The sequence below is a fragment of the Bos taurus genome, chromosome 17, assembly GCF_002263795.3.
Source record: "Bos taurus isolate L1 Dominette 01449 registration number 42190680 breed Hereford chromosome 17, ARS-UCD2.0, whole genome shotgun sequence".
NCBI lineage: Eukaryota > Metazoa > Chordata > Mammalia > Artiodactyla > Bovidae > Bos > Bos taurus.
The window spans coordinates 58,566,963-58,592,189 of record NC_037344.1 but is presented as its reverse complement, the minus strand read 5'-3'; the positions used below and the strand labels follow the sequence as shown (position 1 = coordinate 58,592,189).

Below are 25,227 nucleotides of genomic sequence, written 5' to 3'. Positions count from 1 at the left end.
GATTTCTGAGAGGCACGGGCCTCTGTGATTGGCCTCACGTGGGCAAAAGCTGCACACAACTCACTTTGTATCTGAGGAGCCGGAGCAGGGGCCTTACTCCTTTTTTGTCGCAGCCAATCAGGCTGGGGCTGAGAATTTATGAGATGAAGGGGAACCACTTGGAAGAAAGACGCCCTTGTCTGCGGGCCTGGCCATTGCTCGCTGGTGCGCGTGGGGTGGCTGGGAGGGGGTGGGCCGGCAACCCTGGGGATGGATGGGGAAAGAAAGAAATCTGAGCAACCAGGGTCAGGAGTCTTTCTGGGAGCAGGAAAGAAAACTGAGCAGGTCGCCTTGCAGGTGGGGAGCCAGAGCCCTCCCCACGGGTCAGGGAGGAGTGGGAACATCACATCTGCCTGCAGACCCCATTCCGCCACAAGGGCAGAACCAGAGAGGCGAGGTCGAATCGCTTCTAGAATCAATCCCGCCAGCCAGTAACTTAGACGCGGTAATATCTCCATGGAGGCTTCTCATCTCGTACCGCTTCTCATCTTGCTGGCCTTATACGTTTTTGGCTTCTGATCTCTGAACCTCCGTTTCTTCATCTCTTAAAGGAGGTGGTTGGTTAATCACAATCCCTTGCTCATGGGACTTTGGGAGTAATGTGTGGAACACATTCAGTACAGCTCCTGGTATGAAGTCAGTGCTGAATAAGTAGAAGCTATTATTAATGATGATATATTTGGTTTCAGAAGAGAGTAGTCTGTTTTCATGAAAGCTCAAATTAAAGTTCATTCATTCACTGGTTCTTTCATTCACTGGTTCAGGTGATCAGTAAAGACTGATCAGGGCCTTCTACCTGCTGGTTATTCTACTGGAGGTGATGATAATAGTCGCTAACACTTGCTTGGGGCTGACTTTGAGTTAGGCTCTACTGCCAACCCTTCATATATATTAACTTACACAGACTTCACAAGCAGACCATTGGGTGGGAACAGTTTCTAATATCTGAAAGTAGAGTGTTCCTACAACACTTTGTAAGCCAAGATTGTTTAAAGCAAAGAAGCGATTACTTTAGGATACATTGCTCAGCAAAAAGCAGAGACATCACTTTGCTGACAAAGGTCCATATAGTCAAAGCTATGGTTTTTCCAATAGTCATGTACAGATGTGAGAGCTGGACAATAAAGAAAGCTGAGCGCCGAAGAACTGATGCTTTCAAACTGTGGTGCTGGAGAAGATTCTCGAGAGTCCCTTGAACAGTGAGGAAATCAAACCAGTCAATCCTAAAGGAAATCGTCCCTGAATACTCATTGGAAGGACTGATGCTGAAGCTGAAGTTTCCATACATTAGCCTCTTGATGCCAAGAGCCAACTCATTGGAAAAGACCCTGATGCTGGGAAAGATTGAGGGCAGGAGGAGAAAGGGGCAACAGAATATGAGATGGTTGGATGGCTTCACTGACTCAATGGACATGAGTTTGAGCAAACTCCAGGAGATAGTGAAGGACAGAGAAGCCTGGCGTGCTGCAGTCCATGGGTCACAAAGAGTCGGACATGACTGAGCAACTGAATAACAACACATCTTGTTCATGTGGACTTCCCTGGGAGCTCATCAGTAAAGAATCCACCTGCCAATGAGAGAGACTCAAGTTCAATCCCTGGGTCAGGAAGATCCTATAGAGAAGGAGATGATAACCCACTCCAGTATTCTTGCCTGGGAAATCCCATGGACAGAGGAGTCTTGGATACAACTGAGCAACTGAGCACACATGCACATCTTGCTCACAAATTCACAGAATGAATTGAAATAAAGCACAGATGCTCACAAAGTTCAACACTGTGGCGACTTGATGCTGAGATGCCAAGGGTAGTTTCTGGAGAAGAAAATTGGAGCTGCCACTGCTGCTGCTTGGGGGCACCTGTTGCCTCTACAAACAACCAAACAGCAAAACAAACAGTGAACACTATTTTGGCTTTTAGCCTTTTTTCTGTAAAAGTGAAAGTCCTCTTCACATTTCTTTCAGTTACTGATGTACTGATGGGTGCTGGTGTGAGTCTTTGGTAAAAGTGAAGTGGTGTGAAGCAAATTTCTGATAAGCAGGGGACACCTGTGTTGAGAAAATGAATTTGGTCAAGATCACAGAGCTAGTAAGGTTAGAAGCTGAGATTTGAACTAATGTCTGCCCACCTCTCAAGTATGTGTCTTAAATACTCTGCCAGCTCTAAACTAAGAAAACAACACTTGACTCCGGCCCCACCCCCTCAGGGCAGTTCTGTTGGATGGTGGCTATTGTATTAACCAGGACGGTTCTAGGAATTCAGAGTCTAGCTGAAGCCATTTGTGTTAATCAAGGCAGTAAGTGTTATGCTATCCATTCAGTTCAGTTCAGTCGCTCAGTCGTGTCCAACTCTTTGCAACCCTGTGGACTGTAGCACGCCAGGCTTCCCTGTCCATCACCAACTCCTCGAGCTTGCTCAAACTCATGTCCATCAAGTCGGTGATGCCATCCAACCATTTCATCCTCTGTCATCCCCTTCTCCTCCTGCCTTCAATCTTTCCCAGCATCAGGGTCTTTTCCAATGAGTCAGTTCTTTGCATCAGGTGGCCAGAGTATTGGAGTTTTAGCTTCAGCATCAGTCCTTCCAATGAATATTCAGGACTGATTTCCTTTAGGATGGACTGATTTGATCTCCTTGCAGTCCAAGAGACTCTCAAGAGTTTTCGCCAACACCACAGTTCAAAAGCATCAATTCTTTGGTGCTCAGCTTTCTTTATAGTCCAACTCTCACATTCATACATGACTACTGGAAAAACCATAGTTTTGACTAGATGGACCCTATGGCTCTGCCCAAGTTCCAAGGGCATAGGGAAGTCAGCATTGTTGTGGGGTGGGGCCTGTGCCCAGGTCAGGGGAGGCTTCCCTGAGAAAAATCTTCTCTGAGCCAAGTCTGGAAGAAGGAGGAGCTGGCAGGAGGGGAGGTATTCTCAAATTCACCCACATAGGCTGGGTTTCACAATACAGATGGTGCTCAGTCAGGACTTTGGTGGAGATTGAAACCTGTAATCAAGACCCAGGGTCTTCTCTGAGCTATAGGATAACCAGAGCTTCCCCCTGAAGGATGAAAGAATATTGGATTCAAGAATCTGTTCACTGTGTTGTTGTTGTTTTTCTTCAGTTTACAGGTATCAGCTTGTGTTTGGCTTCTAACCATCACCTCTCTGAGGATGTGAAAACACCAGGAAAACAAATCTGAAAGATTCACCAGCTCATCAGAATGCTTTGTCAATATCATGTGACGCTAAATGTCCAAGAATCGTGAGCCAGCTGTAGGCAGACAAAAGGAGTAGTAATAATAATAAGGATAATGATGATAATAATGAAAAACAGTTACCACTTATTAAGACACTTACTTTGTGCCAGACCCAATCTTAAGTGCTTTCGTGTATTGATCGTCTCACACAATTTTACAATCTATTCTCTACATGGCAGGAGAGTGGCCTTTTTAAGACATAAACTCTAAATCAGATCATGCTAGTCTGTGGCTAAAAACCCTTAAGTGGCTCCCCATTATATTTAGAATGAAATCAAAGTTTCTGGCCCCAGCCTGCCAGGCTTGTCCCCTGTCTACTTCTCCCCGTTTGCTTCCATCTATGCACCAAGCTCCAGACACATAAGAACACTCTCTGGTATAAAGCGCTAAGCTATTGTCTGCCCCAGGACAAAATTCACCCTTACCCTCCACTAGAATGAATGTGCCGGCGGAGAACAAGGACTTTGTTTCTTTGCTCACTATTGCATCATTAGCTCCTACGACGGTAAGAACTCAATAAAAATATGTAATTGAAAACATTTCAATCCTATATACTAGGCATTATTATTCTCATGTAACAGATGAAGAAATTGAAGGTCGGAGTGGTTCATTTGCTCGAAGCCACACGGCTTGTGAGTTTCTGACTCCGTAGCTGGAGGAATCTGTCCATTTCCTCATCAGCCAACCGTGCCGAGGCTGCACACCTACCCCTGGAGGACGAGCATCCTTCAAGTTGTGGTTTTCATCCTTTCACTCTGCAAACAGTTCTGGTTTGCCTCACTTAGTCCTTTATTGCCTGGACCTGTCTATATAATAAGAAACCCTAGCCTGCATAACAACCCAGTTTTCTTCTGGCTTTTACTTTATGTTTTTCTCTGATCATAAAAATGAGTATTGGAGACAGACTGGAAAATATAAGGAAAACATATAAAAAAGCTGGGGGAAAAAACCACTCATGACTGCACAACCCAGAAGCAAATGGGTTAACACTTTGGTTTCTTGATTGCCAATCTTTTCTATGGTCCTGATCTCATTATCTATATGTAATTTTGTGTCCTGCTTCTATCCTTTAACACTCTATCTTCAGAGTGTTCTCAAGGCATTGCAAAGTTTTCATAAGCATTAAAGCTAATGGTTGCGTAATACTCCTTAGGTACACTCAATTGACTCAATCATTTTTTTTAATTGGGGGGCGGGGTGAGATTCCCTTTTCTTATCTTGCAAAGTTAGTAAGCCAAAAATAGGGCTTAAATGTAAGGAGGCACATATTACAATTATGATTTAAAAACAAAGAGATGCTTGGACAATGATGTTTCCCTTTTGAGGTCAGACAAGGGAACATTTGGGCTTCCCTGGTGATTCAATGGTTAAGAATCCGCCTTGCAATGCAAGGGACGCTGGTTTGATCCCTGGTCCAGGAAAATCTCACGTGCCACAGGGCAACTGAGCCTGTGCACCACAACTACTAAGCCCATGCTCTGGAGTCCACAAGCTTCAACTATTGAGCCCACGAGCCGCAACTACTAAAAGCCCACATGCCCTAATACCTGTGCTCTGCAACAAAAGAAAGGGCTTCCCTGCTGGCTCAGACTGTAAAAGAATCTGCCTGCAATGTGGAAGACCCAGGTTCCATTCCCAGGTTAGGGAGATCCGCTGGAGAAGGAAATGGCAACCCACTCCAGTATTCTTGTATGGAGAATTCCATGGAGCCTGATGGAGGACAGAGGAGCCTGGTGGGCTGCCGTCCATGGGGTCGCAAAACAATGAGAAGCCCTTGCACCGCAACAAAAGAGTAGGCCCCCCTCACCACAACAGAGAAAGCCTGCACGCAACACAGAAGCAGCAGCACAGACAAGAATACTTTGTTTGTTTTTTTTTTTAAAAGAAAAAGGCACATTTGTATGCCATCAGAATAATTATTGCTATTATTTTATCATTTCCTGAGATTTCATAGTATATTAAACTTGCAGATATTCCAGAGAAAATTGTGGATTATACCTGAATGTCTTTACCCAAAGTAAATGTTTTAGGGGTGTGTTGACTCTTGGGAAAATCCCTTTGGTTGCCTCATCAGGGATACTTTCTTAGCCGCTAATCCTTCCCATGATGGGATCCGGACGGTAAAGAACCCATCCTCCTGCCAATACAGGAGATGTAAGAGACACGGGTTCAATCCCTGGGTCAGGAAGATCCCCTGGAGAAGGGCATGGCAACCCATTCCAATATTCTTGCCTGGAGAATCCCATGGACAGAGGAGCCTGGCAGGCTACAGTCCATAGGGTCACAAAGAGTCGGACACGACTTAAGTGACTTAGCACATAGCACAGCTTTTTAAAATATAGCCATTGGCAAGTCCCTCGTCTTGCTGGTGATTGGTTCCATGGGGACCACGTGACCCCATTCTAGCGACTGAGACCGTGAAGGTGGGGAAAACTCTCCTTGCTCCAGGAGGTAGAGTGAAAAATGGCTGGGATTCTAGAGGCCAGAAACCAGGGTTCAAGGTCTAGCGTTAGGGCCTAACCATGTCACGTGTGTTTGGTCCCGTCACTTCTCTTCCCTGCAGAATGAGGATCATAGTCCTTGCCTCAGAGAACTGTGAAGGTCAAATGAGGCATCTGACAGGGAGGGTGTGTAGTAAACTCAAAAAGGCCATAAAGTTGTTTGGAATGCTTATGATCCAATGAGTTATGACCACAGTGGCTATTTAAAAAGACTTAAAGGTCAGTAGAGCCAATGTTCTCCAGCTCAAATCTTTAAAAGACTTGCTCTTGTTATAAGACGTTATATATAAACCAGATTAGCGGGTCCTCTGCTTGTCATAAATTCATGGGGATTTGAAAGAGTGGGTGGCATAGGCTGTGCTGGTTGCCTACCCAGTGTCCTTGTCCTACTTTGCTGTGTCCTAACAAAAGATCTGTTGGGGTCAGGCATTCGCCTTGTCCCCATTCAGAACGTGACTCAGGGCGAAGTGACTCCACCCCCAGCTGCAGGGGTGGGCCTGATTGGTCAAAGAGTAGTCCCTCTTCTTGCCAGTGATTGGTTCCGTAGGGACCACGTGACCCCATTCTAACGACTGAGACCTTGAGTATGGGGAAACGTCTCCTTTCTCCTAACAATTTATGACTGGAGAGAGTTTTGTTTTCCTCTGGATGCCCTACCTTGAACTCTGGTCGCCATCTTGCTATCAGAATGGGGGATGAAGGCAACACGAATAGGGGAGGGGTCCAGAGAATGATGCTGGATGTGTTAATAATAACAACAACAATAATAATAGCAGCAAACACTTTTTGAGCATTTAGAGCTTTACAGGTACTATTCTCAATGTATTATAGGCTTTAGTTTAGGGGGGCAGCTGTACCTATTTTGATGGCCAGTGAACCTAAGAATGGTTTTTATATTTTATTATGATTAAAGAAAAAAATCAAAAGAACAGTATTTCACAACACATGAAATTACATAAAGTTCAACTTTCAGTGTCCATAAATAAAATTTCATTGGGCCACACTCATGCCCACTCATTTATCTGTTGTCTACCATTGCATTCATGCTATAACAGCAGCGTTGAGTGGTTGGGCAGAAACTACCAATTACCTTGCCAAGAGCAAAGCCTAAAATATTTACTGCCTGGTCCTTTATAAAGTTTGCCTGCCCTTGCTTTAGCACAGACAACAGTACTATATGAGTCAGCGTACTATTTCTGGCCAATTTTTAACAGATGAGAAAAATGTGGCTCAGAGAGGTTAAGTAATTTGCCCAAGGTCACACAGCTATTAAGAGCGGGACTTGAGATTCACTACCAGACAGTCTCGCTCTAGAGCCAGTGTTCTTAACCTCTTTGGGAAAGAACCTGTATTCGCAATGACATTGTTGAGATGTTGAATCAACCAACCCCAAGCCTGCCTCCCTTGGGATTTCCATATTCAAGAGGTACTGTGTTAGCAAAACCAGTTTGAGACTGTGTTTCTGTTCTTTGTAGGTGAAAGCCTCCCAGCTAATGCCATGAGGAAGCACCTTAAAGAGGTAAGAGCAGAAACAGAAGGCAAGCTCTTTGGACCAACTGCTTTCTTTCCTCAGTCAAGAGAGTAAAAGCTTTCTTTCTCTAGGCAGTTCAAGTCTCCACAAGTTCTTCCCTTTAAAAGGGATTATGAAGGAAATCCTATTTTAGGATTGCTGCTGCTTTTGGCAATCTGCAATATTAGCCTGATGAGGAATTACACTCGCTAATAAAATATCTCAAGTTGGGCTGAGTCTAATTGTTGCGAGTGCTGGTTGTAATAGCCTGTCACAAGGACTTCTATGCCAGCGCATCCCTCGCTTGGCTACAGCCCATGTGGAAAATCAATTTCCTCTAAATGTTTGAAGAATGGCACAGAAGGACCTGATTTCTTTTCCCTCTGCTGGAGTCAATCTGGAGATAGTGAGCCTATGAGATGAGTGAAAACAGCTATGATTACAAGACGCAGGGTAGAATGCCAAGTTGAGCAAAGCCTGATCACAAGCTCTGAGTTCTAGACTTTATGTCCGGAGACCGCAGACAATTACATTTGTGTCCCAAATCAACATGCTCTTGAAAAGTCACAGAACAGAAAGGATCTGACTTTAGCCCAGCTATTTCACTTCTAGGAATCTCTCCCACTGAAAAACTCCTATAAGTAGGCAAGAATATACAAACAGGGGGTTCCTCACAACCTCCTTTGTGAGGGTGAAAAACTGGAGGTAATATAATTATCTGACAAGAGGAGACTGGTTAATTAAAGGGGGTATTTCCAGGCTATGTACCCATTAAGAAGAAACAGATAAATCCATATGTATTCATGTGGAAAGATTTTTGTGATATGGTATTGAGTGGAAAAAAAGAAAGCTGAAGACCAGTGTGTGTAGTATAAGTTTGTTTTGGTTTAAAAAATGTGCACATTTATATGCAGATGCTTGTACATGTAGAAAAAGGTATGAAGGGATACACACCAGCTTATAGATGGTGGTGGCTAAACCCAGAAAGTGGGAATAATGCAGATGAGAGGGAAAATGCTCCTTCTATATTATTGAGATTTTTTACGAGAGTATATGAGTTTGACAATGATAAAGGAAATAAAGAGTTGACTTTCTGGCATGTATGAATAACACTGTACTCACCACCATTTCTGAGGGTGCAGAAAATCAGCCTCAATTCCACAGCACTTACCATCCAATCAAGTCACAGATGTAAGTCTGTTACATAGCCTAATCTGACGGGTCATAGCTCCTCTTAGTTTATAGTTGTCCCAAAGAGACTTCAACCTTAGCTAGCTGCCTGCCAAATCAGAACTAACCCAAAATGTCCTGCTACCAAGGCCAGAATTTAAAGATTTACTTTAAAAATCAATGGCAAAAGATATGTAATATAAAATGTACTATTTTAACCATTTTCAAGTATACAATTCAGTGGCATTGGGTACATTCACAGTGTTATGCAACCGCCAGCACTGTGTGGTTCCAGAACGTTCTCATTACTCCAAAAAGAAACCTCAGGGACTTCCCTGGTGGTCCCGTGGTTAAGAATCTGCCTTTAAATGCAGGGGATGCTGGTTCGATCCCTTGTCAGGAAACTAAGATACCCGTGGGGTAACTAAGCTTTCCTGCTGCAACTAGAGAGCCCATGCTGCAATGAAAGATCCGATATGACGGAATGAAGATCCTGTGTGCTGCAACTGAGAATTGATGCAGCCAAATAAATAATTTTTTTGAAAAAGGAAACCTCATACACATTAGCAGTCACTCTCACTCCCCTCTGCCCAACCCCTCTGAAACCACTAACCTGCTTCCTGTCTCTGTGGATTTGCCTATTCTAGACATTTCATACAAATGGAATCATACCACATGTGGCTTTCTGTGTCTGGTTTCTTTCATGTAACATGATGTTTTCAAGGTTCGTCCATGTTGTAGCCTGTATCAGTACTTCATTCATTTTTATGGCTAATATTCCATTGTATGGATAGATCACAATTTATGTGTTCATCAGTTGATCCACATTTTAGATGTTTTTATCTTTTAGATGTTATGGATAATACTATGAACATTTCCCATACATATTTTTGTTGAGCACCTGTTTTCTACTCTTTTGTGTATACACACAGGAATGGAATTGTGGGGTGATATAGTGAACCTTACCAAGATTTGCTTTTAAAATCTCATAGAGCTTCCTTGACCATAGGGGACATAGCCTGAACGGGAAAAACTTCCCCTAAGTTCTCCTAAGTTTCTCTATCATGTCCCCCGAGTCTAGGCAGTTAAGTACATAGATGAAGATAACTACTATGTAATAACCTTATCTATGCTTTAAAAACCATCTGCTAAGATCTCACTTCTAGGATATTCCAAATATTGCTATCACATGAGCATTTGGGGAACTGTTATTCAAAGTACATGAAACAAATAGTTAACCCAGGATTTCCCATGAAAGTTGCACTTTCTGTTACCACTTGTGGGAATTCAATAGTTCTGACTATTACTAAGCACAATGGCACTAACTTTGAATTGCTGAAACACCAGACCAAGTGAACAGGATCTTGAAATGGGCTTTTGCTCAGTGGTAGCTTGCAATTATCAGTGTATCTTAAGATGGGCTTAACTTGGGATCAGTACCAAGTTGGGATTAACTAACCATAGCAGTTAAGTTGCTTTGGGACAGTAGGACCTGGATTCAAGTCCTACTCAACTCAGCCATTAACTAATTTACCCTGGGAAAGTCACTTAACCCTTCTGGGTCCCCCAGTTCTCTCCTCTATAATATGGCTATAGGACATACTTCATGGCTTATTCAACAAACATTTATTCTATACCTATACAAGCATTTACTGACCAAAACACAGCAGTCCCTGGTCTTGTGGAGAGAGGCAAAAAATAAACATAACTAAAAGTAATTATGAGGTAGTTAGATGGTGATACATTTTATGAGGAAAAAATAGACCAGGAGGGCTGTGGGAGGGTCTGCATTTTAAATACTGTGGTCAGAATAAGCCTCCCTAAGAAGGTGACATTTGAACAAAGACTTGAAGGAAGAAAGAGGATAAGTCGTGTGGGTGACTGGGAGGAAGAGGAACAGGTGTGCAAAGGCCCCAAGGCAGGAATGTTCTCTCACATTCACAGAAAGTTGAGGAGACTGACTGGTATGCCGGGCCCAGCATGTATTTCGTGCATTTGGGGGAGAACAAAAGAAGCTGATTTTGTGGGCTTTTGGGGAAGGACTTTGGATTTTACTCTGCGAGAGAAAAGGAGCCCTTGTAGGCTTTTGACCTGAGATGACTTCTACCTCAAAAACATAATTTAATCTGCTCTGTTGAAAGTAAAGCACAGAGAGACAGGGGCAGCAGCGGGCAGATCAGTTAGGTGCGTTCTGCAGTAATGCAGGTGAGACAAGGTGGTGGCATGGAGATGAGTAATGGCAGGGCTCGGAATACATTCTGAAGGCAGAGCCAACACAATTTCCTATCGGGAGGATTAAATAAGATAATGCAGGCAAAGCTCTCATCACAGAGCCTGCATGTACTTAATACAAAATAATGGTAGCCGCCTTTATTATCAAAGTGGGCTCCTTTGTAGGGGCAGATTAGGAGCTAAAAAGAAGTGAGCAGACTTGCGTTGTGGTCCAGTGGTTAATAATCTGCCCACCAATGCTGGGGACATGGGTTTGATCCCTGGTTCTGGAAGATCCCACATGCCAAGGGGCAGCTAAGCCTGTGAGTCACAACTGCTGAGCCCATGTGCCCTAGCGCCTGTGCTCCTCAACAAGAGAATCCATGTCAAATGAGAAGCCCGTGCACTTCGACTAAAGAGTAGCCCTCTACTCGCTGCAAAGAGAAAGCCCACACATAGCAACACAGACCCGGTGCAGCCAGAAATAAGTAAATAAAAAGAAAGTGAGCAAAAGAGACCATATTCAGTTTCCAGTGTGATTTTCAGTGAGTCATAAGACCACCAAAGGTAAGGAGGCGTTGACACAATGAAGACAAGGACTTCTGGACCTTCCAGAGAACTGGAAAACCCAGAGCAACAAAAACTGACATAATTTAGGCCAAAAATAGAGATTTTAGATGTCAAGTTTTTCAGATAATCGCAAAAGCTTCCTTTTCAATGCAGTGGTAAAGAATCTGCCTGCCAATGCAGGGGTTGCTAGAGACTCAGGTTCAATCCCTAGGTCGGGAAGATCCCCTGGAGGAGGAAATGGCAACCTGCTCCAGTATTCTTGCCTGGAGAATCCCATGGAAAGATTGGTGGGCTATACTGGTGGGCTATACTCCATGGGGTGGCAAAGAGTCGGACATGACTGAGCACACACACACATAGTGTGTGGAAGGCAACATCAGTCAGGGGAAAATGTTTGTTTCTAGATTTCCTTGCTTTGGAAATATTTACTGGTGCCATCGTTGCAGCCCAGGTATTTAATTTGGGGTTTTTGATTGAATGCCCAACTCTAGAATTCCTTTCAGGAAGAAAAGCCAATTGCCAGGAGACAACTGGATTCCTTGCAGCTCACCTTCTCTTTGTTCCAAATTTCAGAGACGAGATGAAAGGTCGTTCTGAGACTGATAAAGATGGATTTTTCCATGGGGGATGCCAGCATTGCTCCTCGAGCCTCTGGCAATTACACCTCCTGGAAGCCCTCTGCCAGCCTCTTCCCATCAGACATCTGGCCCCAGCAGGAAGAAACGAGGACCAAGGCACTTATTTTGGTTTTGACATCGGCAAGGAAGGCTGATTAAATCCATCATGAGAGCAGATGAAAAGCTACCAAACAGTATCTCTCTTCGTTGCATCACTTGCATTTCTAGATCAGGCAAAGGTCTTGCTTCCTTTTTTTTTAATTTTACTCTGGATTAAGGTGTGATTTTTTTTTACAGTTAAGTAATTAGAAGATAATAATGCCAGTGAGCTTATTGCTAATTATTTGTATCTGTACTTAATATTTATAAGTGTGCTCAGTTCTTGCGAGCTAACATTTGGCTTGTCAGATGTGTTAGTCATTGTAATTAATTGAGCCCGTGTATGTTAAGCGTCTGTCTACAATGTGGGAGACCCAGGTTTGATCCCTGGGCTGGGAAGATCCCCTGGAGAAGGAAATGGCAACCCGCTCCAGTGTTCTGGCCTGGAGAATCCCATGGACAGAGGAACCTAGTAGGCTACAGTCCATGGGGTCGCAAAGAGTCAGACACGACTGAGCAACTTCACTATATCCCCATATGTTCACTGGGTAGATTTCTAGGAATAGCAGCAGATATGAAATGTCTTCACTGCCCTGAACTTATCTTGATTTTTTGTTGTTGTTGTTGTTTTTTTGACCACACTGCATGCCACGTGAGATCTTAGTGCCCCGACCAGGGATTGAACCTGCACCCCCTGCAGTGGAAGCATGGAGTCTTAACCACTAGAGCACCAGGGAAGTCCCCTGCTCTAGATAGAGAAAAACTCTGGAGGTTGGATCCTTTGGGTGATGTTCATTCTTTACCTATCAGGCCTCTTTCCTCATTCCTCTTGAGATGCTCTTTTCTGTAAGACCCTCCACATCCTCTCTCTCGTGACTCCCCTCTCCTCCTTCATTTCCTTTGTACCACCAGGCCCAGCTGCCTTGCTTGTGGGGGTCTGGTGCAAAATAAAAATATGGATCCCGTTGGTCAGAAATGATGAAGAATGTCAAGACGGTGACAGCAGAGTATTAAACCCAATGTGCGGTCCTGGTGACTGCATAGGTCACACGCCAGTGAAACTGGCTCTGCATGCCATGGTTGCCTTTTGCTTTTTCCCAAAAAGCATCTTCCCACCAGAAAGCACCCCATCCCTCTTCTCTACAGCTGAAACAGGGCACAGCACCCAGGAGGGGCTCAAGAAATGAGTAAAAGATTTTCCAAATGCAAGCCTGAGAAAAGCAGAGCATAATCATGGAGCTCTCCTGTTTTCCTCTGGATGGGTTGGGTTCTATATTGATGTAGAGGTGATGGTCACAGGGGGGTAAGTGTTAATAGCTCAATTGTGTCTGATTCTGTGCGACCCCATGCACTGTAGCCCATGAGGCTCCTCTGTCCATGGGTTTTCCAGGCAAGAATACTGGAGTGGGCAGCCATTCCCTTTTCCAGGGGATCTACCCTGACTCAGGGAGCAAACCTAGGTTTCCTGCATTGCAGGCAGATTCTTTACCATCTGAGCCACCAGGCAAAGCCATGGTGGTGGTGGGGGTGGGAGGTGGTTGAGGTAAACATTTGTAAAAACTCATCAAACTAGACTTCAGAGGACTGCACTGCACTGAGGATCATTGCACGTCAATTAAGTGGGCCTAAAATAACCCCCAATGCTCCACGTTACCCTCAAGACAATCTTGTTTTTGTCATACAAGGTCCTTCCTCAGGGGGCTGTTCATTGTTTTTCAGTCCCACCTCCAGCACTTCTGGGCTCCCTGTTTCCTAGCTGTGCTGGCTGCCTGCTCCTCCATGCCCTTCCTACTCAACAGCTTCCCAGTGGCCCAGGAGTAAAAAGTCAAATACTAACAACCAGTATGGCATCAGCACCACCAGGGAAGGACTGAGGAGCTGAAGTGGAGTCCTGGAGCTTCCTGCTGTGCCAGGTATTAACCTTGTCTTCTCTGCATTATGGGAAGGGGATGGAGGCCCAGAGAAGAGAGTGTGAGGTGGAAAGTATGCGGTAGGCTGTAGGCACTGGCTATTTATCCATCAATACAAAGGTTGGAAGGAAAGCTATGACAAACCTAGACAGTGTATTAAAAAGCAAAGACATCACTGTGCCTACAAAGACTCATATAGTCAAAGCTATGATTTTTCCAGTAGTCATGTACAGATGTGAGAGCTGGATCATAAAAAAGGCTGAGCACCGAAGAACTGATGCTTTCAAATTGTAGTACTGGAGAAGACTCTTGAGAGTTCCTTGGACTGCAAGGAGATCAAACCAGTCAATCCTAAAGGAGATCAAGGAAACCAACCCTGAATATCCACTGGAAGGACTGATGCTGAAGTTGAAGCTTAATACTTTGGCCACCTGATGCAAAGAGCTGACTTATTGGAAAAGACCCTGATGCTGGGAAAGATTGAAGGCAAAAGGAAAAGGAAGCAGCAGAGGATGAGATGGTTGGACAGCATCACTGACCCAATGGACATGAATTTGAACAAACTCTGGGAGACAGTGAAAGACAAGGTAGCCTGACATGCTGCAGTCCATGGGGTCACCAAGAGTCACACACAACTTAGCAACCGAAGGACAGCAAAGGTAGTCAAATATATGACCTGACATAGCCAGGCTCCTGAACATCAACCCACTGCCTAAAATGAGGGCTAGGTCTTTCTTCTCTGTCAACACTTTCCTCTTCCTCCTTCAAGTCTCAGCTTATGGGTTTTCTCCTCCAGGAAGTCTTCCCTGACCCCAAATTCTCTCTTGACCTCTCCTTCCATAGCATTTACCACACTGCTCTAGATGAATTGACATCTGTCTTCTCCAGCTCTTTAAGGCTGAGTCAGTGTCTTCCTAGTTCCAAAGTCCAATAAGGTGCTGGACACAGACACCTGGGTATACACATGAGTGAAGGGTTCTCTTTTGGCTTTCCTGGTGCATGGCGCAGACGCAGATAAACTCGCATGGAGGGATGTATGCATAAATGTCCCCCATACCTCATCTATCATTCCTTTAATTGAGGCAGTGGGGGGTCTTGGGACATGGGTTTGGAGAGAATGTATTGCTGCAGCTAAAAGGTCTCAGGCAACCCAGAGAGATCTTAGCCCTTGCTGGCAGGCATGCACAGGCAAGCGACTTGACCTTCCTGAGCATCAGATCGGGTCAGTATTGCTCTGACTTCACAGGGTTATTGAGAAGCTCAAAGGCAATAATACCTGCAGAACACTTAGCCTTCAGCAGCTCTGACTCAAAGAGAAGTTGGATCTTGTTCACCAGGGGGCCTGAATCAGTGACTGTGGTCACCGGACAACAGGAAAAGAGGCCATCTGCCATTTGTAGCTGTCTCGAATAAGCAGCTCTGATTTTTGCCTTCCGTGAGCTACCCAGTCTCCTGGGTCAGGCAATTGCACAATAAAAGTGAACTTTTCTCTGCAATAAGAATATAACTATTGGCAGATGTCACTGAACCGAAATCTGGAAGACAATAAAAATGGGCATTTTCTTGTGGGCCTCCAACTTCCTGTTTCTCTGCAGGAAGACCCCAATTTCAGCCCCGAGAGAGAGAAGAGAGTGGTCCTCAATCATAAAAATCAAGAGAGAAACCAATGCGTTGATTGCCTTCCCAATCAAAATGCCTTGTTTTCTGCCTTTCTGAATATTCCGCCCAAGAATAATTCTTGGCTAAAACATGGCATAAATTGTCCCATTGCCCCATGCTTCCTCCTCCTTCCAAACCACGGTCTCCCAACAAATCCTGAATTCCCAAGAAAAGGCAGTTTTGCATCCTGCCTGAGAACTCAGACTCCAGAGTCAGACAGACTGGAGTTCCAGTCCGCCCCTTACTGGTTCCTGACGTGAAATCTTAGTCAAGGTTCTTAACCTCTCATAGTTTTTTTTCCTACCCTGTTTGGTGAGGAAAGAACGGTGGAGCTTCTGTGAGGACTAAGTGACACTAAGTGGCAGAACTTCGTGAGTTTTCACGAAGTATTGGTTGTTGTTATACTCACTGTTTTAAAGAGAGGATATGGGATGGCAAAAATATTTTAAATGCTTATAATAAGCTCTGCAGACCTGCAAAATTTGGGAGACTCTCATTTTATAAATCATCTCATCTCCCGATGTGGTAGGAAAGATTTAGAATCAGTTCCTTGGAATCTGGGAATGTGATCTCACTGGAAAAAGAATCTTTGCTGATGTAATTTAGTTAAGCATCTTGAGATAAGAAGATGCGAAGGGGCCCTAAGTCCAATACAAATGTCCTTAGAAGAGAAGGGGAGGAGACCTGTATGAAGACCATGTGGGGACAGAGGCAGAGATTAGAGTGATACAGTCACAAGCCAAGGAATGCCAGCAACTACTCAGACAGGGAAGGATTCTCCCCTAGAACCTTCAGAGAGGGCAGGAGCATGGCCTTGCCAACATCTTCGTTTCTGGCCTCCAGAACTGTGGGAGGATACCCTTCTGTTGTTTTAAGCACCCTGTTTGCAATAACTTGTTATAGCTGCCCCAGAAACTAACACATCTTATGGCATCTTTAACAGGGAATTCAATATCTTGCCTCACAGGGTTCTAAGAATAAAGAAGGTGATGCTGCAGGTTTGCTGCCTTGGGAATTTTGTTAGAAGCCAGCATGGAGCCCTCACAGCCTGATCGTTGAGAGCAGGCAGACTTGGGCTCAAATTCCAGCTTCCCTTTTAATTGCTGTTCAGTCTTGGGCAGGTGACTCAACCTCTCTGAACTTCACTTTCTTCATAGGTAAAATAGGAATTGTTGTTCAGTTGCTCAGTCATGTCTGACTCTTTGCGACCCCATGGACTGTGGCACACCAGGCTTCCTTGTCCTTCACTATCTCCTGGAGTTTGCTCAAATTCATCTTCATTGAGTTGGTGATACTACCTAACCATCTCATCCTCTACTGCCCCCTTCTCCTTTTGCCTGGCTTCATTGAGTTATGCAATCCCCATTGCCAACAACAAGGCTGTGATCCATGAAGGGGAAAATAAGAGTGGTAATATTCTTTTTGAGTTAAATAAAAAACTCAAAAAGTTTTTGATTTAACTCAGATGACCATTATATCTACTACTATGGGCAGGAATTCCTTAGAAGAAATGGAGTAGCCATCATGGTCAACAAAAGAGTCTGAAATGCAATACTTGGATGCAATCTCAAAAACAACAGAATGATCTCTGTTCGTTTCCAAGGCAAACCATTCAATATCACAGTAATCCAAGTCTATGCCTCAACCAGTAACACTGAAGAAGCTGAAGTTGAACGGTTCTATGAAGACCTACAAGACCTTTTAGAACTAACACCCAAAAAAGATGTCCTTTTCATTATAGGGGACTGGAATGCAAAAGTAGGAAATCAAGAAACACCTGGAGTAAGAGACAAATTTAGCCTTGGAATACGGAATGAAGCAGGGCAAAGACTAATAGAGTTTTGCCAGAAAATGCACTGGTCATAGCAAACACCCTCTTCCAACAACACAAGAGAAGATTCTATACATGGACATCACCAGATGGTCAATACCGAAATCAGATTGATTATATTCTTTGCAGCCAAAGATGGAGAAGCTCTATACAGTCAACAAAAACAAGACCAGGAGCTGACTGTGGCTTAGATCATGAACTCCTTATTGCCAAATTCAGACTTAAATTGAAGAAAGTAGGGAAAACCACTAGACCATTCAGGTATGACCTAAATCAAATCCCTTATGATTATACAGTAGAAGTGAGAAATAGATTTAATGGCCTAGATCTGATAGATAGAGTGCCTGATGAACTATGGACGGAAGTTCATGACATTGTACAGGAGACAGGGATCAAGACCATCCCCATGGAAAAGAAATGCAAAAAAGCAAAATGGCTGTCTGGGGAGCCCTTACGAATAGCTGTGAAAAGAAGAGAAGTGAAAGCAAAGGAGAAAAGGAAAGAGATAAGCATCTGAATGCAGAATTCCAAAGAATAGCAAGGAGAGATAAGAAAGCCTTCCTCAGCGACCAATGCAAAGAAATAGAGGAAAACAACAGAATGGGAAAGACTAGAGATCTCTTCAAGAAAATTAGAGATACCAAGGGGAACATTTCACACAAAGATGGGCTCGATAAAGGAGAGAAATGGTATAGACCTAACAGAAGTAGAAGATATTAAGAAGAGGTGGCAGGAATACACAGAAGAACTGTACAAAAAAGAACTTCACAACCAAGATAATCATGAGGGTGTGTCACTCACCTAGAGCCAGACATCCTGGAATGTGAAGTCAAGTGGGCCTTAGAAAGCATCACTACGAACAAAGCTAGTGGAGGTGATAGAATTCCAGTGGAGCTATTTAAAATCCTCAAAGATGATGCTGTGAAAGTGCTGCACTCAATATGCCAGCACATTTGGAAAACTCAGCAGTGGCCACAGGACTGGAAAAGGTCAGTTTTCACTCCAGTCCCAAAGAAAGGCAATGCCAAAGAATGCTCAAACTACCACACAATTGCACTCATCTCACATACTAGTAAAGTAATGCTCAAAATTCTCCAAGCCAGGCTTCAGCAATACGTGAACCGTGAACTTCCAGATGTTCAAGCTGGTTTTAGAAAAGGCAGAGGAACCAGAGATCAAATTGCCAACATCCGCTGGATCATCGAAAAAGCAAGGGAGTTCCAGAAAAACATCTATTTCTGCTTTATTGACTATGCCAAAGCCTTTGACTGTGTGGATCACAATGAACTGTGGAAAATTCTTCAAGAGATGGGAATACCAGACCGCCTGACCTGCCTCTTGAGAAACCTATATGCAGGTCAGGAAGCAACAGTTAGAACTGGACATGGAACAACAGACTGGTTCCAAATAGGAAAAGGAGTACGTCAAGGCTGTATATTGTCACCCTGCTTATTTAACTTCTATATAGAGTACATCATGAGAAACGCTGGGCTGGAAGCAGCACAAGCTGGAATCAAGATTGCTGGGAGAAATATCAATAACCTCAAATATACAGATGACACCACCCTTATGGCAGAAAGTGAAGAGGAACTTAAAAGCCTCTTGATGGTGAGTGGAGAGTGGAGAGTGAAAAAGTTGACTTAAAGCTCAACATTCAGAAAAAGAAGATCATGGCATCTGGTCCCATCACTTCATGGGAAATAGATGGGGAAACAGTGGAAACAGTGTCAGATTTTATTTTTGGGGGCTCTGAAATCACTGAAGATGGTGATTGCAGCCATGAAATTAAAAGACACTTACTCCTTGGAAGGAAATGACCAGGGAATCAACCTAGATAGCATATTCAAAAGCAGAGACATTACTTTCCCAACAAAGGTCCATTTGGTCAAGGCTATGGTTTTTCCTGTGGTCATGTATGGATGCGAGAGTTGGACTGTGAAGAAGGCTGAGCACCAAAGAACTGATGCTTTTGAACTGTGGTGTTGGAGAAGACTCTTGAGAGTCCCTTGGACTGCAAGGAGATCCAACCAGTCCATTCTGAAGGAGATCAGCCCTGGGATTTCTTTGGAAGGAATGATGCTAAAGCTGAAACTCCAGTACTTTGGCCACCTCATGCGAAGAGTTGACTCATTGGAAAAGACTCTGATGCTGGGAGGGACTGGGGGAGGAGGAGAAGGAGATGACAGAGGATGAGAAGTCTGGATGGCATCACTGACTTGATGGACGTAAGTCTGAGTGAACTCTGGGAGTTGGTGATGGACAGGGAGGCCTGGTGTGCTGCGATTCATGGGGTTGCAAAGAGTTGGACACGACTGAGCAACTGAACTGAACTGAACTGAATATCCTTTTTAAGGAAATATTTTATTATTTTTTGGCTGCAGCAGGTGGCATGCAGGATTTTAGTTCCCCAACCAGGGATTGAACCCATGCCCCTTGCAGTGGAAGTAGAATCTTCACCTCTGGACCACCAGGGAAGTCCCTGGAGTAGTGATATCTTTATATCATGCGATAATGGGATGATTCAGAAAATACATCCGAGGTGCCTGGTATGCAGAAAATGCGACGATGACTCTTTGGGGGAAATCCATCTAGCTTCTCACACACGTGGCAAGATGCTGACGTGGTTATGGAGTGACTATGGCCATGGGGAGCACGCAAAACTAAATGGCATCGTGAATGGGCTGACCCCGTGGTCATTCCTGGTTAGCACAGCTAGAAGGAAGGACTTGGCTATCTCAAGTGCCTCGTGAGACAGCCCACACTCAGACCTCCTACTTTATTGTTCCTGCTGAAATCAGAGGGGACAGAAGCCTTGAAAGCCAGCCCCAAGTGTTGCTCTGTGTCTGCCAGGAACCTTCTAAAGGTGATGACTTTTAAACAGGCAGTGTCGATTCCAAGGCCGGTCCTGCTTCCTCAGTGTGTCTGTGTTCAGAAGGCCCCACCATCCGTGACCCTCCTACTTACTTCCTAGAAGGGGCACATCCTTTCCACTCAGTTAAAAGGACATTTTTTCCAGTGAAAGCGGGTCATATTTCAAGTTGCATTGCCAAGGTATTGGGAGCCAGTAAAAGGGGGCATTTAACACCGTATTTATTTTGACTGGCAAAACAGGTCACGGCTGTAAAAGAAACAGCTCTTGAGAAGGAGGCAGCCTCGCCGACTCTGGGCTCACTCTTCCTACCCACACACACACTGTTTAAAGCATTCCAGCGCTGCTGCCAACCTTCCTGGCAGTGCTCTTATTTCTTTACATGTATGTTGCATTCCATCTGTTTAATGTGCTCTCTGTGCCATTCGTGGATTTTGGCAAGGCCTGGCGAGGTGGCATGGCATGCTGAAGCTTGTTCTAAGCAAAACGGGGCACAAGGCAGAGGGAGGTTGGAGGCTGATGAAGGGGTCCTGTTTCCCCTTTGACTCGGGTGCGGGGGCGGCACCTGGAGTTGCAAAGACTGAGGGGGAGTCGCAGAGCAGTTTTTTCTCCAGATGTGGTTGAATCATGTGCGTGCCACTACAGCAGTTCATCCTTCGTGGGGATTTTGGGGTGTACTTTTACAGTTTCTGATATGTGGCCAGAAAAATTAAAGTGATGGAGGAGGGTAACTGTGGGGAAGTTGACTCGTGCTCATGAATCTGGGATTCCACCTGGAAATCTTCTAAAGCGAAGCCAGAAAATGCCAACACCTGGATCCAGTGGGCCCAAGGCCTGAAGAAAACTGAACTCCATCTTTACATTATTCTCAAGAACCATTAAGTACTTGGTTGGAGAAGCTGAGGAGACGTGCTGTGATTTGGATCCTATTTCATCCACTTGGAAGACGGGAAAGCCAGGTTTATGTACCGCCAAAACATCTGGTGAATTCAGCTAAAGAGAAAACTCACCACTCCAGTTGCGGGGTGGGGGGTGGAGGTGGGGACAAACCCTTTAGAAACAGTTGTTGGGTATTGGTTGACCAAAAAACATCCTGTCGATTGACTCAAATGTTCACTTTTCCATTGGTTCCTGTCGAGTCCAACTCTTCAGAATGAGGAAACGATGAAGATTCTGGGCAGAGAAACAAAGATTCGGGGGTTTAAAAGACACAGAAAAAAGACACGTTAAGAAAAAGTTTGAGTGCACATTTTTTTTTTTTTTTTTTTTGAGTCCAGCCAAGAGTGTGAACAGAATCCCCGTGTTAAGAAATGGAATTACTCACCTGAATCAGGAGAGATGACATGGTAAAGGAAAAAAAATAAGATCTAGCCTCCTAATAAGAAACAGCCACATGTGGAATAAAATTAGTGCGAATTGTGTAATCCCAGTTGGCCAGTTGTAAGAACAGGGAGGAGGAGAAAGGAGAACGGGGAACATGTTTCAGATGTGATTCAACAGGTCCTGGAGCCTGTCCTGACCCTCTGGGTTGGAATTTCTGACTCCCTTCTCTGCCTTGACTCAGAATAGGAAACCGTATCCTGACCGCGCGTTTCTTTTTATAGAATTAAACTTTCTTGCCAACTTCCTCTGGAGCACAGGATCATCCCTCCTCGCCTCTAAACAATACGCCAATCATCAGATGGAAGTGAGGGTGGGGGGGGCGCGGGTACTGACCTGTTTGCACCAAACATAACCCAGACCCTGAGCAGAAGACAAACAACGGGAACGGAGCTTGGCTTTCATACCCGGCCTGGTAAATACAACATGTTCTTACAGGTTGGAAAACCGTCTGGCTCATCTTTTGTACTTTCTCTTCTTTCTCCCACTTCTTCTAACTTGGATCTCATCAGTCAGCTTTGACGTGGGCCAAGTTCATGTTTGCCAGATACTGAGTGGATAATGGATGGTTTGTAAGATTAGTAATAGGTTAGAGATGAGGAGTCAGGCAGCCAAGTGTATACTGGATGTGTGTGTTGAGATGACTTCTCCCAGTTTCCCACCCAGCCCTGAGAAGGGCTGGCCCTGTGCACCCAGCTGGCCATGTGCGGAGGGGATTGAGGGGGGTGGGGACAGGATCCCTTGGTTTCAGTCCATTCGGGCGCCATATTTGCACTGGGGTGCGAGACTCCTAGGATACTCTCTTGCCTTGGCCAGTCAGTTAGTGGAGGTCATTTCTTGGGGTATAAGATATACTGAGGCTTGAGAGGCCAAAAGGGACATTAACAGAATGCAAAGTGTTTAGTAGTCCCTCATTAAAAATGGATTTTGTTTTCAATGCTTTTGAGGAGGGAACAGTGAAGTTGGAAACTGTTCTTGTAATTGGGAGCAGGTCTCCTGCCAGATTCTAACAGCTTCAAGGGATATCCAGTTTTAGGTTTACAGTACTACATTCTGGCTCATTGCAATTGCATCTAAACGTTGCCAGAATGTGTCATAAACTACAAAATCTGTACAGAAATGTATCGACATAATGGCTCTGTAACCTTAAATCAGAGCGCTTGGGGAGCAGCGTTTGTTCCCAGCAGGATTGTTCTTGCTTTGTCCCGTGTCAGACTTGGGGCGCCTGGGACAATTATCATTCATGGGATTCCAACTCTGGTCTGACCAGTTCTCTCGGCTCTTAAGACACCATGCTAAAGGACTCTAGATATAATGCGTCTTCCTTCAGCTCCTCCGTTGACCAGGCTCCCTCCAATCTCTGAGCCTCTGCTAGTGATAGTCCGCTGTCAGGAACCCTATTTTCCTGGTTGACCCCCCAATCCAGCCCTCAATTTACAGGCTCATTTTTCATGGAAGCCTTCCCTGATCCCTCAGAGTGGGTTCCTTTGTAGCTGTCTTAGTCCATCTGGGGCTTGTTGTTCAGTCTCTCAGCTGTGTCTAATTCTTTGTGGCACCATGGACTACAGCATACCAGGCTTCCCTGTCCTTTACCATCTCCCAGAGTTTGCTCAAACTCATGTCTGTTGAGTCAGTGATGCCATCCAACCACCTCATCCTCTGTCACCCATTTCTCCTCCTGCCCTCAATCCTTCCCGGTACCAGGGTCTTTTCCAATGAGTTGGCTCTTCACATCAGGTGGCCAAAGTATTGGAGCTTCAGTTTCGGTCTTTTCAAAGAATATTCAGAGTTGATTTCTTTTACTGGTTTGACTGGTTTGATCTTTCTGTCCAAGGGGTCTCAAGAGTCTTCTCCATCACCACATTTCGAAAGCATTTGGGGCTGTTATAACAAAAATGCCATAGGCTGGTGGCTGAAACAACAGACATTTATTTCACACAGTTCTGGAGGCCAGGAAATCCAAGATCAAGGCAGAGTCAGTGTCTGGTGAGAAGTGAACCCTCACCATATCCTCAATGTCCTCAAACATGGTCCCAAACACCATGCCACGTCCTCAAACAATAGAGGGTGTGAGGGGGCTTTCTGGGGTCTCATTTGTAAGGGCACTAATCCTGCTCATAAGGACTCTGCCTTCATGACCTAATTGCCTCCTGCCTTCATGACCCCACCTCCTGAGACCTTCACATTGGGGGTTAGGATTTCAGCGTATATCAAGACTATAACTTAAAACTTCTGTTTCAAGTCTGATTAGAGCTGCAACTTCTCATACTATAACTGGGTGCACACAGATCTCCTGAGGTGGTGTCAACGTGCAGAGTCTGATTTAGCTGACCTGGGGTGGGGCCTGAGTGTCTGCATTTCTAACAAGCTCCCAGGTGACGCTGATGCTGCTGGTCCATGGACCATACCCTGAGAGCAGTGGTACCGACCTCTCTCACTCATGGTTCCATGAGAGAAGAAAATCTGACAGAAAATGAGTTGAGCTTCTGTTTTCTCATTCCTCCTAAGGATGGTGCTTAACTAGAAGCATTGACTAGAAGTTAGTTCCTTACACATCTTGTCTGCATTAAGGTTAGGCTTTTCAACTTCCATTCGGTTGACATTTAGGGTAAGGGGCTGTGTATCATGGGATGTTTAGCAGCATTCCTGGCCTCTACCCATTGGATGCCAGTAGCACCCTCCCGCAATTGTGACATCCAAAAAGGTCTCCAGACATTGCCCAAGAACTCCTGTCTTAGGACTCTAGGGCATCTTTCTCTGGCATGCCCAGCTGAGAAAAGTGGAAAGTCAAAGAGAGTGTTTTGTTCATGGCTATAGGCCCATTGTCTAGCACAATGCTCTCTATATGGCAGGCCTTCAATATGTGTTGATTGACTGTCTGAATGAATGAATGAACGAATGAAAATGAATGAAAATGAACTTTCAGATCCTGCTTGGCTGGTGGGTGAACAGAACTGCCTTTACACAGCCTCCAACCTCCTCCGCTCCTTTCTTCCCCTCAAAAAACAGTACAACTTAGTGGGCCAGTTGTCATCCAAGGCACAATTTTTCTAAATGTAGCATTTTCCAAAGTAAATATCCTTTTGAAAAAAATATAAAGAAAGATTCTCATTTGAGATCTGTTTTTAAATGTCTCCAATGACTAAAATCCTCTTACAGTAAGTACCCAGAGAGTTGCATTTGCTTAAAGAAAAGAAAATGCCATTTTTAGTCTCAAGTATAGAAAGTACTTGAAAACCATATACTACTTTTTTTTTTTTTTTTTTTGCATCTGACTGGGCAGATTATAAAGTGGTAGAATTAATTTTGGTTCTAGATTGTTCTAAAACTCCATCTCAGACTGAGGACTTATAGATAAAGTAACATCAGGAACTTATTTGAAAAAAAATTCCTATAGTAAAAACACAAAGAATTTGAGGAAAAAAAACAGCAGTTATAAGGATTGGAGGGGAGAGGAGAGGTAATTTTATACAATTTCAAGAGGAAAACTGAAAATAAAAATAATCTGCACCTTACTCAAAAACTACAGACTGAGGTTCTATTAAGAGAAGAGGTTGAATTCATTCAATTTGCTTGTTTCTACATACGCAGAGACTTCAAGTTTTTAAA

The 25,227-nt window shown here is 44.4% G+C and overlaps 1 long non-coding RNA gene across 1 annotated transcript; it reads left to right on the top strand.

Moving 5' to 3' along the window:
- The first annotated feature begins 6,276 nt into the window (after window positions 1-6,276).
- Window positions 6,277-13,068, top strand: LOC112442005 (uncharacterized). Its single transcript, XR_003029963.2, has 3 exons — window positions 6,277-6,600; window positions 7,268-7,311; window positions 11,827-13,068. It is a non-coding gene; the product is annotated as an uncharacterized lncRNA (long non-coding RNA).
- Window positions 13,069-25,227: the final 12,159 nt, after the last annotated feature.